The sequence below is a fragment of the Peromyscus maniculatus genome, chromosome 1 (genome assembly GCF_049852395.1).
Source record: "Peromyscus maniculatus bairdii isolate BWxNUB_F1_BW_parent chromosome 1, HU_Pman_BW_mat_3.1, whole genome shotgun sequence".
Classification (NCBI taxonomy): Eukaryota; Metazoa; Chordata; class Mammalia; order Rodentia; family Cricetidae; genus Peromyscus; species Peromyscus maniculatus.
Window position 1 is genome coordinate 143261945 of NC_134852.1, and position 7565 is coordinate 143269509.

General features: G+C 42.6%; 1 protein-coding gene across 2 annotated transcripts in view; it reads right to left on the reverse strand.

Annotated features, from left to right (window-relative positions):
• Positions 1-7565, reverse strand: part of Eef1akmt2 (EEF1A lysine methyltransferase 2) — an 82307-nt gene that overhangs the window by 35659 nt on the left and 39083 nt on the right. The window contains exon 7 of one of the 2 annotated variants that reach the window (XR_013045565.1): positions 3734-3968. The exons of the other annotated variant lie outside the window; for it this stretch is intronic. The gene's annotated coding sequence lies outside the window, so the exon portion shown is untranslated. Of the gene's footprint in view, positions 1-3733; positions 3969-7565 lie in introns of those variants that run through there. 2 annotated transcript variants of the gene reach the window in all.

Sequence of the window (7565 nt, forward strand, 5' to 3'; positions counted from 1 at the left end):
GCGCCGGCAGCAACCACCCGATCCGCCGCCTAACAAGGAGAAAGGGGGAAAGAAAGCCAGCAGCATTGGGGAAGAAAAGAGAGAGCGCAGCGCCCGCGAGCCGGGCTTCCCCCACCGGCGCCGGGGAGCACGCACCGACCCCGCTCCGGACCAGCCCCCAGGCGCGGTTGCCCAGCCGGGTCGCTTACTGTGCGCGCCGGACGGGGCCGTCACTGCTAGCGCTCGCCAAGTCGTCCGGAGTGCCCGCCCGCGTCCGCCGTGCGCACGCTCTCCTGCCTGCGCCGAGCGCTTTGTACCGAGCTGCTCCCGGGGAGGAGGAAATCGACTTGTCACTTCCTGAACTATTTGCAACTCGTCCCTTTAACTGGCCTCGGCCAGGCCGCCAGTGCTGCTGCCGGGCCGCCCGACCGCGGCTGCGTGAACTCAGCGGCGCTGTGCGGGCGGCGTCGCGGCCCGGGCGCCCAGCGTGCCGCTACGAGGTGCAGTGCGCGCAGCCGCCGGTGGGCGGGGAGTGGGGGGGTCGCGGCGCGCCTCCGGCAAGGCTGCCGGGTGTCCAGCGAACCCGCACCGCACGTCCCCCGCGCCTAGAAGCCCCGGCCGCAGGAAATAACCCCGCACGAGTCAGGGCAGAAACCCAGACCGTATGGGCTCCGGACTGCCAGCTTCCGGGTTAGGCTTCGCAGTTTAAAAGGGATCCCATCTAGGGTGAACAGGACCGCAAGGGGTTGGGGGAGGGCCCTGGAGCGGCCACACTTTAGGATAATAAAGCACTGTTCCTGACTTTGGGTGCGATCGAAATAGAGGAATTTGTACTTCAGATGCCACATCCAAAATACATGCAACTGGCAAAGGAAGGATTTGCGGTTGCTAAGCAGAGGCAGGGCATGTTTAGTTCTGTAACTTAGGATGTTGACTTAAGTGCAGGAATGTAACCCTGATAGAATAAGCAGAGTATTTTCATTGTGCAGTTCACCTGGGGGAGGGGACTATGTTCCTTGTGAAACGAAGCCCTAGATTTCCTATCACTCCTTCCTGCTGATGTGTGTCATTAACCTTGTATCCAAAAAGAGATTTTTAGAGTTGTTTTTCTAAGTCCCTTTGCCTGTTTTGTGTTTCCCTTTGCCAAAAAAACAAAACACCTCATTACTTTACATGGATTGTGTCTGCACCGTTTGAATGGTTCTATTCATAAATCAGGAAACTTTTTCTGTTGCTTCTAGGAACATTTAATTGGTTTTAATCCAATGTTGAAATCCCAGTATCAAACATAAATGAACAATTAACTTTTTGAGTTTGTGTGCACTTGGGAAACTATTAGATTTCATGGCTATTGCTGAAATATTTCAGTTTGTCACCACACTGGACCTATTCTTTTCAGAAAAGCATGAGCTAACCTCATTTAGACTTACTAAAGTTCATTCCAGAGATTTTGCCATAAGATTAAGAAGTCTGTTCACCTCAGAGAGATGATGTGAACACAATCAGATCACCCCCAAGGAAGCCGAAAGTGTCCTAATATACAGAATACAAAGACACTCATATCCATAATACACTATTTTCTTTTTTTAAAACGTGTTATGGGCCAATTTTGAAAGGGGTAAGAACCACGTGTTCTGTAAAAAGAAGGTACACTTAATGTCACTTCTCTTCCAGAAGGCCACCGAACCTCAGTACTACTACCTTAGCCTCCAAGTGCTCTAAGGACAGTTTAAGGCACTAACTTTTTATTGGGAGGCCTAGAGTGACTCCTGCTGGCAAACATTCAGTTTATCCCTGCAATTACTAGTTCATCGGGTCAACTTAAAAAATCAAGATGCCAGGGGTCCTACGCCTGGAAACAATTATTGCAACCATTATTCTTGTGGCTTTCAGGACCATGTTAGTCTCATGAAATTCCAAAGATGGGGGTTATGGGCAGCTCCTTTGCTCCACCACCTCCTTTTCCAAGCCTAAGCAGCCTGTTTTTCTGGTTCTTAGCCTTTCTTACCTGGACTAAAACTCCTGCTTAAGGAGCTGAACTGACCAATGTAGGTGTCTAAATCTCAATCTTCAAGACTAAGAAGACATATGCATTGAGGCTTATGTCATTCTTCCATAAAGGTTACCGCACATTTGATCCTTAATGTTAAATGTGATGGCTCTTTATTATAAAAAGTCCTGTCCACAAGGCTGTTGTATTCAAGTTTTAATTCAGAGTAGACACAAAGCCAGTCAACTGAATTTAAGATTAGGTAAGCAGAGCTGGGAAGAGGGAGGGGAGTTCAGCTGTCTACCTTTGTTCATGCTTAAATAGTCAGCCAAATCAGAACCAGATTTAGAGTACTACCAGACACCTAAACACAAATTCATAGATAGGCCAATTCAGAAATAAGTCCACAAATCTAAAAAATGACCACTTGTAACTCTGCCATTATCCTGAATAAAAACTAACTTGATTAAAACCATGCAACACCCCGGAGAGTATAAAATGCAAGGATGACTTAGTCTCTTACTCTAAGACTAATATGAGACCCAGGGATAAAGCAATACTGGTTCTTTTGGCTTTCCCCCAAAAGGAGGACTAGCAAATAGAGGGCTATTTGTGTGTGCAGTATGCATCATGTATCCTTCACTGAGTATCACTGTTACAGCTCCCCTATTCCAAGCTTACAGCTCTTAAGCAACAGGAGACAATAAGGGTGTATTTTATTAAGAAAGGGTGTAACCAACTATAACTTGTATCAACAAGCTAAAGAAGTGTTCACCTAAGCACATCTGTGGAGGGGAGGGTAAAGGTTGCATTTGATATATACTAAGGAGTGTCTAAAGCAGTTAGTGGGTGTTTTATTTTTATGCCTTTAGAACCAGATCAGTGTGATGTTCAAACAACAAAGAACTAAGCTTTGAAGTTTGAGTCGGTGCCAGTAACTGTTCAGTTTCACATCTAACTGTACGTATGTCTAAGAGTACACCACTAAAAATTATAAAAGAATAACCACAGGAATTCAGTTAGACTAACCAAGTGAACTAAACAAATGTCAGACATGTTATACACTGGGCCCAACAGCAGTATGCAGATGCTTGTGTACCAACCCCTTTATTCAGCTTCTAAAAGCCACTGCGCCTCTTTGTCACACTGTTGTATTAAAAGCCAGTCACTCACATTTCACACTGTTCTTTCTACATCTGAAAAGACCTTTTTTTTTTTTCAAGCAAAACCTTTTAAAATTGCTTATAATAGATTATGGGAAGACAGACATCACCAAATCCACCTGAAATGTTTTCAAAGAGATTGGCTACTGAAAGCAAGTTGACAGAAAATACTTCTTTGGAAAAATATGTCAAGTTTTTGGTCAGAATTAGAGGCCAAAACTCTGAGCCCATCATGGGGCAATTTTCATATGTGGATCTTACTCAGAAAAATTCTGCAATTTTTCCCACATCTACATTGAATTACAACTAATAGCCCTACCTATGAAATGTTTTACATTAATCTTTTTGTTCTTTCCTGTGCTTCTTATCCACCTATGAAAATAAGTTACAACTTTAGGGCTATAATATTTGTGTGCTTGATATATAAAGCATGATATTTTAGCTAATTTGAAGCATTTTGATTCTTAAAGAAAAAAATTGTATTTTTTTAATCCAAGAATAAACCAAATTTATTTTCATTGAAAAATAACCACAGCAGTGAATTAATGATACCAATCTCACTCCTGGGATACAAAATAAAAGTTGAAAGCAGTTTGGAGAGGAATGACTATTGAAATCTGCACGTGAAGCTGTGCGGCTTTGTAACCGAATGTCTAGCACCATTGAGGTACGAAAGCATGCCAGCTGGGACGGCATTGTGCACCACAAAGTGTGGGTTGTAAGCCTATGTCCTAAGCACAAACCCTGGTTTCCAAGTTGGCAGGTGCTGAAAACACAACAAATGTCACGCTTGCAACTCATTGGATGGAAGACCTCTGGGTAAGGCAAGCTAAAAGCTAAAAAGAACAGAGTGAGAGTTAAAACTTGAAAAATAAAACAATTCAGTAGTATCTTTTTTTAAAAATTCCTAGTGACTTTTATTATTATGTGCTATAAGAAAACATAGGGATGAAAAGCAGGCACTGAAGTACATTCACAGTAAATAAAAAGGAAAAAGTGTAATAACGGCATTCAGTTACTAGCATATGAAAACTTACTAAACCAATCTTATTATTCCAATATTAAGCTTCAAAAACAAAATCTAGGGGGCTGGAGAGATTATTCAGCAGTTTAGAGCACTTATTGCTATTGCAGAGGACCTGGGTTCAATGTTCACCATTTAATGGTGGCTCTGCCCTCTTCTGGCCTCCATAGGCACCAAGCACACACATAGTGCACATATATACATGCAGGCAAAATATTCATACACATGGAAGTAAATAATTGTTAAAAAATGAACAAAAACATACGCTCTGATATATGTATGGCAACTTTATGTTGTATGTATGTAGACTTTAGTGTCACTACCACACAACTAGCCATCTACAATGTGCCTATTACTCCACCAAAAACATAGCTAAAAACAAGGCACAGTATTTTCATATTGCCCTATGTTTAACTTAGAAAATATCTCAACTATACTCCCGAATTATATTCACATGTCCTGTTTTCAAGTAAAAACCATTTCGAGCTTTTTCTTATTCTTTAAAATTCATTTAGTATTTGCACTACAAACTCAAATTGTTTTTCTCTGTTGACTCTCTCATATAAGTCACTGCCTCAAGGTAAACCTAATTTAATTTGGACATACTGATAAGCTAAAAACTACTGATACTCTTCCTATTTCCCTCAAAAGGACATTTTCCACTCATTATCGAGGAACCAGGTATAGTTTATGATTTACCAGAGCTTAAATATACAATCCAATCCTGAATCCTTTGGGTTTAAACTACGAAGGGGGAAATTTTGTGTCTGGGTCTAACCAGGAAGGACTGGAGCACCATGAGAACATTCCCCAGCTTGCAAGCTTCTGAATCTCTTCCCTGTCCTCAGCAGTTTGCCAATCTGCTGTATTCAAAAGCTAAGCTCTTTTGTTTTCATTCACACCTGTCATTTTAAGAGGGATGACATTCTGCCGGGCGGTGGTGGCACACGCCTTTAATCCCAGCACTCGGGAGGCAGAGGCAGGCGGATCTCTGTGAGTTCGAGGCCAGCCTGGGCTACCAAGTGAGATTCAGGAAAGGCGCAAAGCTACACAAGAGAAACCCTGTCTCGGAAAACCAAAAAAAAAAAAAAAAGAGGGATGACATTCACCTGGTTCTTTGTTTTTCTTCCCTACCAGTTTTGTATGAGTTCTCCTGAAGGTGTAGTGCATCCATACCTGAAGAATAAAGGGACAGATAAGACTACAGAGGGGAGGGATTTAGTTTCAGTGGTAGAGTGCTTGACCAGCATGCATGAAGTCCTAGGTTTAATCCCTGGTATTATTGGGGAGGGGGGGATGAGAGGGGGGGGGAGAATAACTAGTATGAAAAAGAAGTTGACTTCCTATTTTAAAGAATAAATTTATAGGTGAGGGACAAAAAGAAAAAAAAATCTCAAGACTTGGTAAAAGCCAGGTTAGTCATCATTGTTCTATTAAACCATCTTGATCATAGTCTGTTCTAAAAACATGTCAAGCTTTAAAGAAATTTCTTTAAAATGGTACAAATACTTGTTGGGCATAGTAGCAATTGCCTATAACCCCAAAACTTGAAAAGCTGAGGCAGCCAGGACTATAGTGATGCTCAGGAAAAAAAAAAAATGAAAACCTACAATTTACTTCACAGACTTATAATCCCAGAAGTAGGGAGGCAGAGGCAGGAGGCTCCCTGTGAGTTTGAGGCCAGTCTAATCTACGCAGTGAATTCTAAGCAGTCAGAAGTACATAGCAAGATTGGGGTGGGAGTGGGATAACCAAAAAAGATTTAAAATTTCTTGGGGTCAACTAGAAAAAGCAGCAGGGCTCGGATCTGACAGTTCTACAGATGATGTTAGGAACTCTGAAACTATTCACCTAACTATCAATGAGAAGGCTGAAGACATGCTTTCTAGACTAGCATAAAAAAGTGGTTCCCTGCACCTTCACACACTCCATTCTCAATTCCAGCATAAACTAAGGACAGATCGGATAAACTACCATTACTCAACATCAAACAATACACATGGTAGTTAACTTACAGCAGAGAAAGAAATGTGACTCAAATAAAAAAACTCAAGCCTGAATGATATAAAGTAGAAACTAGCTGTAACCTGTCAGTCCATTTCGTCTTAACTAGCCAGTAAAACCCAAGACCAACTCTATTCTCATGAGACCCAGCATCCCTATTTAGTAACCCTCGGAATCATGCCTTGCCTCAGATCTAATGAAGAAAAGTGCAGTAACCTTGCCCATTTGTTTTCAGTTCAAATACATTCACATTAACATTTTCACCACCACATCTACACTTTTTTTTTCTTTTCTGGTTTGTTTGGTTTTTTCATGACAGGGTTTCTCTGTGTAGCTTTACGCCTTTCCTGGAACTCACTTTGTAAACCAGGCTGGCCTCGAACTCACAGAGATCTGCCTGCCTCTGCCTCCCGAGTGCTGGGATTAAAGGCATGCACCACCACCGCCGCCCAGCCCACACCTACACTTCTTACCATTTATTACTACTTAAAAGATCATGTTCTCAATCTAAAAGGTGTTTTTCCGTGCTCTCTGAAACACAGGAAAATATTTACAAATCCAGCATTGTGGCATTTACTCTTTATTCTCTTACTAAGTAAGAAGGTGCTTCAGCACGGTCCAAGTTAGAGGCTAAGGAACGTGTAACCTTGGCTGTCCTGGAACTTACTGATCCACCTGCCTCTGCCTCCCAAATGCTAGGATTAAAGGTGTGCACCCAGAATTATTTCAAGGATGTTTTGAAAGGCCTACCTTTCCAGATGCTCTTTCTGTGACTCCTCAACACTCATTTAATCACTCCTACAATACAAACACCTTTCAGTGGAACTGAGTACATTAATGTGGCAGCACTGAGGGGTAAAATCCTAACGATTCTCCTCTTAGTTCCAATGGGAAGAAGGGTTCTTGGAGGAAAGAGTATTTATCTGGCACTAAGCTGCTTGCCATGTACCTTTGCAATATTCACAGCTCTGTTGGGTAGAGGCCACACCTGGTTCTCTCCACATATCAAGCCTGCTTCAAAGAAGTGGACAGACAGTAGTGCCCCTTGACTAAGCATGACATGATATAACAAAGTTCAGTTTCTGGGCTCAGCGGTAGAATGCTTGCCTGACAGGCCCAAAGCCCTAGGGTTTATGCCACAGCACCACCAAAACAAAAAGAGAAAAAACAAAAGTCAGCCTTTGTCATCAGCAGGATAAGCAGTTACAAGACAAACTGACAGGCCACCTAGTCAGGAGGTACAAAAAGACAAGAGTCTCTGCTGCAGAAGAGAAGCATCTCAAAGCCCAAGGCCTTAGAGTGACAAAGTGAGTCATCTGGGAGTATTCAGCTGCTGGCATTTTGTGCCCAGAGGAATCAGGGGAAGATTCGTTAGAGTATCATGATTGTTCCTTGGACCTCATTT